The following is a 9,108-nucleotide window of genomic DNA, read 5'->3' on the forward strand; positions in this document are numbered from 1 at the left end:
CCTTGTCTTACCTTCAGGATCTCCAGTGAAGTGATCCTCACAGACTTACCCTAGAATATTCTTGTGAGACTTCAGGAAAGAGCCTTCCCATAAAGCTGGCTGTGTGCCCAAATTGGAACAGACTGCCTTGAAGTTTTATCAGGAGTGAAAGAGGCCTTCCAGAGGCTTCTCTCCAACAGCACAAATAAAAATAAACACCCAAAAAAACACCCCCCAAAATTGAACATGTCCAAACCACTCCAGCCTGAGCCAGTGTGAATCTGGAGAGGGTACTGCAGGACACCTGCTACCTGAGGGGAGGGCTGAAACTATCTTCCCTCCAAGCCAGCCACCAGAGAGGCTCACAAGACTGCTTTGGCTCGAAAATGCTACCCCAACTGCAAGAATTGCAAGGAATGGGTCAGTATGAAAGGTGAAGAGCCCCATAGAAGAAAATCTGTTCATATGCCATTACTTAGTAGCAGTGTTGATTCAATCCTCTCTCACGAGATTCCCATCTGCTGTCCTACTCTGAGCTAGGAGTTGATGACTTCAGCCCCAAGTCTCTAAAACCATGGAACTAATACCTCCTCACATTTGCGGGGCTGAGTATCATGTTTCCAAAGCTCCTAGTACACTCTGAACTGATGTTCTCAGGCATATCTCAGTGAAGGAGGACCTGAAGGGATATTTTAATTCTTTTTATACTTTGAAATATTTATACAGAGGAGGCTGGGAAGAAACTCACTTTGTAAAATTCTCACCTCACCTACACAAAGCCCTGGGTCTGACCTCCAGCGCCGCATCCACTGGTTATGATCGTGCATAGCTATAACCCCAGTTTTTAGAGGCAGACGTAAGAGAATCAGGAATTAAGAGTATCCTAGGCTCCATAAAAAGTGTGAGGGGGCTGGAGAGATGGCTGAGCAGTTAAGAGCATTGGCTGCTCTTCCAGAGGACCAAGGTTCAATTCCCAGCTTCCACATGGCAGCTCACAACTGTCTGTATCTCCAGTTCCAGGGTACCTGACACCCTCATACAGATATAAATGCAGGCAAAACACCAGTGCACATAAAAAAATACTAAAAAACAAAAATAACAAATTAAAAAAACAAAAACAAACAAACAAAAAAAAGCTTGAGGACAGCCTGGGCTAGATGAAACCCTGTCTCAAATAAATAAATAGCCAGGCATGCTGCTGTACACCTTTAATAAGGCTAAGGCGGGCAGATCTGTGTGAGTTCTGGGATAGCCTGATTTACATAGTGAGTTCCAGGATAGCCAGTGATGCATAGAGAGACCGTCTCAAAACTAACTAGATAGATAGATAGATAGATAGATAGATAGATAGATAGATAGATAGATAGATAGATAAATGAGTGATGTGCTGGCATCATCAATGAAATGGTTGTTGACCATTCCCCCAGGAGACATCTAGAGCAACGTGGAGAAGAAGAAATGAGGAGTAAGACTAGGGAACACAGATACCAGTTACAAGTCAACAGTTCACACTGGGGCTGACAACCAGGCAGGACCTTTGTTATCAGGAAACCAAAAAGGCTGAGAAGGTTGATGCAGAGGCAGGAGGAGCACTCCAAGTCCATATCAAGGCCAGTCTAAAGAAGAACATGAGCTTCAGGCCAGAGCTTCATAATAAATACCCATCTTTAAAAGTAACAACAGCAACTAGAAACCAGGAAGATGTGACACGATGCCACTGGACTCCACGGTTCTGGCCAGCGCCCCCCCCCCCCCTGCTTTCTCTCATGCCAGCCTACTTATAACTCCTGCTGTCTGTGTGGGTCTGGCAGGGATTTCTTTTGGACTTCTCTTTGATTGGCAGTATTCAATCTGTGGTCAATGTCCTGGAATTCTTTCCCTTCCGTCAGCATTTATGACCAAAGCTCTTCCATGTCTTACTTCTGCTTAAGACCCAGAATCTTCCACCTACTGAGCAGAAGGTCCAGGACCCAGTTTAACCTGTCTTCCTGGTTCCCATTACCTCACATGATTCTTTGTTTTCCTCCTTCTGTGAGGTTTCTTGAACCAGTTCATGGCTCAGATAAATCTTCCACATCTGCCTAAAAGTTCAGAGGAATTCCTGAGCTCAGGAACACCACTGGCCCCTCCCCATTCAGTGCCTGAAAGGTGATTATCTTCCCATGGTAATGCTCAGTGAAAATGTCCTTTTTAATCAGATATATGTAAGCATATCTTATAGGAGCAAATGGTGTTTATGATGGTAAGTTTTATGTGTCAAATATGTAAAGTATATTTTGAGGCTGATAATCTCTAAATGAACTGTGAAATTTGTTATGCTGATTTGTGTTTCAGTGTTCTGGCCCACGCATAGAACACTCTTTTTAGATTTGGGCTTCTCTAAATCAATCAGATGTGGCAGAATAACATTTTGAGTCAACACACAAACACCCAAAGACATGAAAGTGGGAGGGGGCTATTTGGGAGGAAGAAGGGGTTCATTGGAAGAAATTATGGGACGTATTTGGTCAAAATACATTGTAAAAATTACTGGATGGATGACACTAATTTGTGTATGTGCTGAATCTCTCCCTCTTTTTATTAAAAATAGATTGTTCTCTCAAATAATACATCCTGACCTGTTTCCTCTCCCTCCATTCCTCCCAGACCCCCCACCAACTCCCCTCTCCACTGAATCCACTGCCTCTTCAGAAAAAAAGCAGGCTTCCAGACAGCAACCAAACACAACAAAACAAAATACAACAACACCAGGAAAAAGCCCTCACGCCGAAGCTGGACAAAGCAACCTAACAGGAAGAAAAGAGTCCTAAGAGGACCTGGCGCAGACCCCTGAAGGCCCAGTGCTTGCCACTTCCGTCTCTGTGAGCCCATGTGAGCCCGTGTGAGCCCTGCTGAGTTGATTCAGTGGGCTGTGTGCCGGTGTCCTCCCTTCCCTCTGACTCCTACAATCCTTCTGTGCCCTCTTCTTCGGGATTCTCTGAGCTATGAGAAGATGGACTCAATGGAGTCCTCTAGTTTAGACTCTATCTCCTCATAATGTCTGGCTGTGGGTCTCTGCTTTCATCTGCTGCCAGAGGAAATCTCTCTGACGACTATTGGTCAAGGCACGAACCCAGGTGTGGTAGTTTGAATAAAAATGACCTCCATAGGCCCATAGGAGATGGCACTCTTAGGAGTTGTGGCCTTGTTGGAGTAAGTGTGGCCTTGTTAGAGGAAGTATGTCACTGGGGGCTGGCTTTGAGGTCTCAGATGCTCAAGGCTTGCCCAGTGTGGCACTCTCTTCCTGTAGGATCAAGATGTAGGACTCTCAGCTGCTTCTCCAGCACCATGTCTGTCTTCATGCTGTTGTACTTTCCTGCCATATCATAATGGATTAAACCTCTGAACTATAAGCCAAACCCAATTAAAGGCTTTTCTCTATAGGAGTTGCCATGGTCATGATGTCTCTTCAAAGCAATAAAATCCTAAGACACTAGCCTCTGGTCTAACCAGTCTCAGGTTCCTGGCCATCCAAGCAGTGTCCAGCATGGGCTCCCTCTCATGGAGTGGGCCTCAAGTTAAATCAGACATTGGTTGGCCACTCCCAAAAGTTCTGTGCCACCGCTGTCCCAGCACATCTTGCAGGCAGGACAAATTGTAGGTCAAAGATTTTTGTGGCTGGATTGGTGTCACTCGCTTGGTTAGAGTTATCCCAAGATATTTTATATTATTTAAGGTTATTGTGAAGGGTGTTATTTCCTTGATTTCTTTGTCAGTCCATTTATCATTTGTATATAGGAGGGCTACTGATTTTTTTTTAGTTAATCTAGTATCTAGCCACTTTGCTGAGAGATTATCAGCTGTAAGAGATCCCTGGTGGAATTTTTAGGGTCACTTATGTATATACTATGATATCATCTGCAAATAATGATACTTTGACTTCTTCCTTTCCAAATTGCATCTCTTTTAGTCATCTTATTGTTCTAGCTAAAACTTCAAGTACTATCTAGAATAGATATGGAGAAAGTGGACAACCTTGTCTTGTTCCTGATTTTAGTGGAATTGCTTTAAGTTTCTCTCCATTTATTTTGATGTTGGCTATAGGCTTGCTGTAAATTACTTTTATTAAGTTTAAATATGTCCCCTGAATAACTAATATCTCCAGAACTTTTATCATGAAGGGATGTCAAAGGCCTTTTCTGCATCTAATGAGATGAGGTGGATTATATTTGTTGATTTTTGTACATTGATCCACCCCTGCATCTCTGGAATAAAGCCTACTTGATCTTGGTGGATGATCTGTTTGATTTGTTCTTGAATTCAATTTTCAAGTACTTCATTAAGTATTTTTGGAACTATGTTCATAAAAGAAATTGGTCTATAATTCTTTCTTTGTTGAATCTTTATGTTGTTTGAGTATCAGGGTAACAGTGGCCTCATAAAAGCAATTGGGCAGTGTTACTTCTGTTTCCATTTTTTGGAATAATTTGAAGAGTATTGGCATTAACTCTTCTTTGAATGTTTGGTAGAATTCTGCACTAAAACCATCTGGCCCAAGGATTTTTTTGTTTGTTTGTTTGTTTTTGTTTGTTTTTTTGCTTGGGAGACTTTCAATGACTCTATTTCACTAGAGCTTATATAGGTCTATTTAAATTGTTTATCTAATCTTGTTTTAACTTTGGTAAGTGGTATCTATCGAGAAAATTATCCATTTCTTTTAGATTCTCCAATTTTGTGGAGTAAGGTTTTTAAAGTATGTCCTGATGATTCTCTGGATTTGCTCCATGTCCATTATGTCCCCTTTTTCATTTTTGACTTTGTTAATTTTGATATTCTCTCTCCATCTTTTAGATAGTTTAGATAAGGTCTATTTTGTTGACTTTCTCAAAGACTCAAGTCTTTGTTTCAGTGGTTCTTTGTATTGTTCTCTTTGTTTATATTTTACTGATTTCAGACCTGAGTTTGATTATTTCCTGCCATCTACTCCTCTTAGATGAGCTTACTTTTTTGTTTTAGAGCTTTCAGGTGTGCTAGTAGGTTGCTAGTATGAGATTTTTTTTTTTTTTTTTTTAATGTAAGCACTTACTGATAATGGATTTCCCTCCTAACTTTCATTGTGTTCCGTAAGTTTTGGTATGCTGTGTATTCATTTTCATTGAATTCTAATAAATTATTTAATTTTTTCTTATTTCTGTCTTGACCCACTTTTCATTCAGTTGAGGCTTGTTCAGTTCCATGAATTTGTAAGCTTTCTGTTGTTTCTGTTGTGGTTGACACCCAGCTTTTATCCATAGTAGTCTGATAGAATGCAGGGAATTATGTTAATTTTCTTATATCTGTTAAGACTTGCTTTGTGTCTGAGTATATGGCCAGTTTTCAAAAAAGTTCTATGAGGTGCTGAGAAGACGGTTTGTGTGTGTGTGTGTGTGTGTGTGTGTGTGTGTGTGTGTGTGTGTGTGTGTGTGTGTGTGTGTCCCTTCTTTGTGTTTTGCTGGTGTGAGGTTATTTCCTGTGTTTTCATGGGTGTAGTTAATCTCCTTAGGCTGGAGTTTTCCTTCTAGCCCCTTCTATAGGGCTGGATTTGTAGATAGATGTTGTTTAAGTTTGGATTTATCGTGGAATATCTTATTTTCTTCATCTATGGTGATTGAAAGTTGTGCTGGGTATAGTAGTCTGAGCTAGCATCTGTGGTCTCTTAGAGTCTGCAGGACATCTGTCTAGGCCATTCTGGCTTTTAGAGTCTTCATTGAGAAGTCAAGTACAATTCTAATAAGTCTACCCTTTTGTGTTAGTTGGTCTTTTTCCCTTGAAGGTTTTAATATTCTTTTTGTTGTTGTTGTTCGGTATGTTTAGTGTTTTGATTATTATGTGGTGAGGGGACTTTCTTTTCTAGTCTAGTATATTTGGTGTTCTGTATGCTTCTTGTACCGTTATAGACATCTCCTTCTTTAGGTTAGGAAAATTTTCTTCTATGACTGAAAATACTTTCTGGGTCTTTAAACTGGGGGTTCTTTTCCTTTTTTTTATTCCTATTATTCTTAGGGGTTTTTTTTTTTTTCATAGTGTTTCAGATTTCCTGGATGTTTTATGTCAGGAAATTTTTTAGATTTAACATTTTCCTTAAGCAATGTATCCATTTCTTCTACCGTATCTTCAAAGCCCAAGGTTCTCTCCTCCATCCCTTCTGTTCTGTTGGTGAAGCTTGCCTCTGTAGTTCCTGTTCAAAGTCCCAAATTTTTCATTTCCAGAATTCCCTCAGTTTGTGATTTCTTTATTGCTTCTATTTCCATTTTCAGCTCTTGAACTGTCTTATTTGTTTCCTTCAACTGTTTGTATTTTCTTGAGTTTCCTTGAGGGATTTATTCATTTCCTCCAGTTGTTTGTGTTTTCCTGGCTTTCTTTAAGGGATTTATTAATTTCCTCTTTAAGGACTTCTATCATCTTCATGCAGGTGGTTTTAAGGGTTTTTTGTTTTGCTTTGTTTTTGTTTGTGTGTTTTGTGCTTCAACTAGGCTGGAATGTCCAGGGCCTGCTGTGGTAGAGTAGCTGGACTCCAGTGGAGACGTATTGTCTTGGTTGTCATTGTGTTTATACACTGGGGTTTAGGCACCTGTGTTTTGGCTGATTATAGGTCTAAGAGCTGACCTAGACCTAGGACTCTGGGAGTTCAGGAGAGGATGTTCTGTGGGGAAAAAAATAAATGTGTTTAGCCCCAATGTAGATATGTTAGAACTAAAAATTTTCCTATATTATCATCTATAATAGCTCATGCATTTTACAATTCATGTAAAATTACAATTACAAATTAATGCAATGCCTTTCAGTCTTAGGATATCTCAAATTATGATTTTTTTCATTTAGGCTAGTTTTAAATATCAGGTTTTTTTAAAAATATACATTGATCAAAGTAGTATGTATGCTGTTGATAATTTGGGCTTTAAAAAAATTTTTTTTGAGACAAATTCTTACCATGTAGCCATGGCTGGTCTGGAACTCATTAAGTAGAGAAGGCTGTCCTAGAACTCACAGAGGTCCATGCGCCTCTGCTTCCTGAGTGTTGGGATTAAAGGCATGGGCTATCACACCTAGCTAATAATTTGGATTTTTAAGACTTTTTTTGTGGCTTACCTAGCACAGACCAATATCCTCATAAATTTACACACATTGATCCATAATACATTTTTTTATTAAGCTGAATCCAATAGTATGTAAAAAAAATATTAATATGAGTGACCAGAAATCAGAAAATGGATGAAAACCATGAAGAGGCTTTTATGTGCCCTATGATAGTAGGGCACATAAACCTATGCCAAGATGTTTGATGGGTGATGGTCTTTCGAGAAATCCAAATTAGGATTATGATGAGGTTACTGAATACCTATCAAATGACAAACAAACAAGTGACAATCGGGATGCTGGGGATGACACAGAGGAACTGTTGTTATGTCTTTATTGGAAGTAAAATTATATAGCTACCCGAAAATACTCAAGTAACTTCTTAAAAGACATCTATCTATCTATCTATCTACATTTATATATATGATGTTAGAAGAAAAAATAAAGGCCTATAAATAATATAAACAATAATCTAGAATAGCATGTTAATTCGTTCAGTTAACCTATGACCTAAAAATTAACACTGAATTAATCTATGACCTAACAATTGTGCTTTTTTTTTTTTGTTTTTTTGTTTTTTTTTTGGTTTTTTGAGACAGGGTTTCTCGGTGTAGCTTTGCGCCTTTCCTGGGACTCACTTGGTAGCCAAGGCTGGCCTTGAACTCACAGAGATCTGCCTGGCTCTGCCTCCCGAGTGCTGGGATTAAAGGTGTGTGCCACCACCGCCCGGCTCAATTGTGCTCTTGATCACATAAAACGATCCTACACATGAACATCCACAGAGCATAACTGTAACAGTTAAACAAAAATCCCAAAAGCTCATGACTTTTAATAGATCGATGATTATACAAGAATTAAAATGAGCCAATAATTGTTGAAAGCAATAACTTGGTTGAATCTTCAGGGCATTATGCTGAGTGTGAAAGCCAATCTAAAAAGGTCACACACTGTATGGTTCTGTTTCTGCATCATTTTCTACATGGCAAAATTTTAGAGACTAGATTGATTGTTGCCAGGGGTTAATAATGGTGGAGGAGAGGGAGAGGTGAGTGCTTTATAAAAAGAAAACAAAAAGGGTGGGGAGGAATCCCTGTGGAAGTGGAGTGTCCTGTGTGTGATCTGATACACACACACACACACACACACACACACACACACATACACCACACATATACACACACACACATACACATATACACACACACACACATACACACATACACATACACACACACATACATACACACACACACATACACACACACATACATACACACACACACATACACACACATACACACACACACACATGCAGCAAAACTGTGCAGAATGAGGCACACAAACATTAATACATGTTGAACCAGGGAAATATGTATAAGGCATGTGTGTTGATCCAATGCCAGCTACTGGCTTACAGTAGTATACTATTTTGCAAAATAGGGAAACTGGTAGAACGTATCATACATATTATTCTTATGGCTGTATGGGAATCTGCAATTATATCAATAAAAGTTTGAAGTAACACACTGTTTTAAGTAATTGATAGGGCTTTATATTTTCTTCTAACATTCTATTATCTATATCTATCTATCTATCTATCTATCTATCTATCTATCTATCTATCTATTTCTCAACACAATGACAAGATAAATTTGTTTGGGGACTTCTGAAAAAGGAAAAACATTAGAAAAAGGGTAAATGGACTCCCAATGAGCACACACTTCTGGTTCCAGTCACCCAAGTCAGCCATTTGAGTGTCATCTTCTTCAATTACAGGAACTGAGTTGGGAAGAAAACACTTGCCTTACATGTGGTCGGGTGGTAATTTTACAATAATGAAGTGGGTACGGCCTTTGTTCTTAGAGCTCATAGTTTGCATGGCATCCCAGAACTCAGTGCAGATTTCCTTTCAAGTCTATCTGTTCATCTTTGCACTGCTGCACTCATAATAAATGATGATTACTATTATTAATACTAATAGCTCCAGCAACATTATACGGTATAATGCTGGGGCGATTAGCCTGAGAAGTTTAA

This window comes from Peromyscus leucopus, chromosome 9 (genome assembly GCF_004664715.2).
Source record: "Peromyscus leucopus breed LL Stock chromosome 9, UCI_PerLeu_2.1, whole genome shotgun sequence".
Classification (NCBI taxonomy): Eukaryota; Metazoa; Chordata; class Mammalia; order Rodentia; family Cricetidae; genus Peromyscus; species Peromyscus leucopus.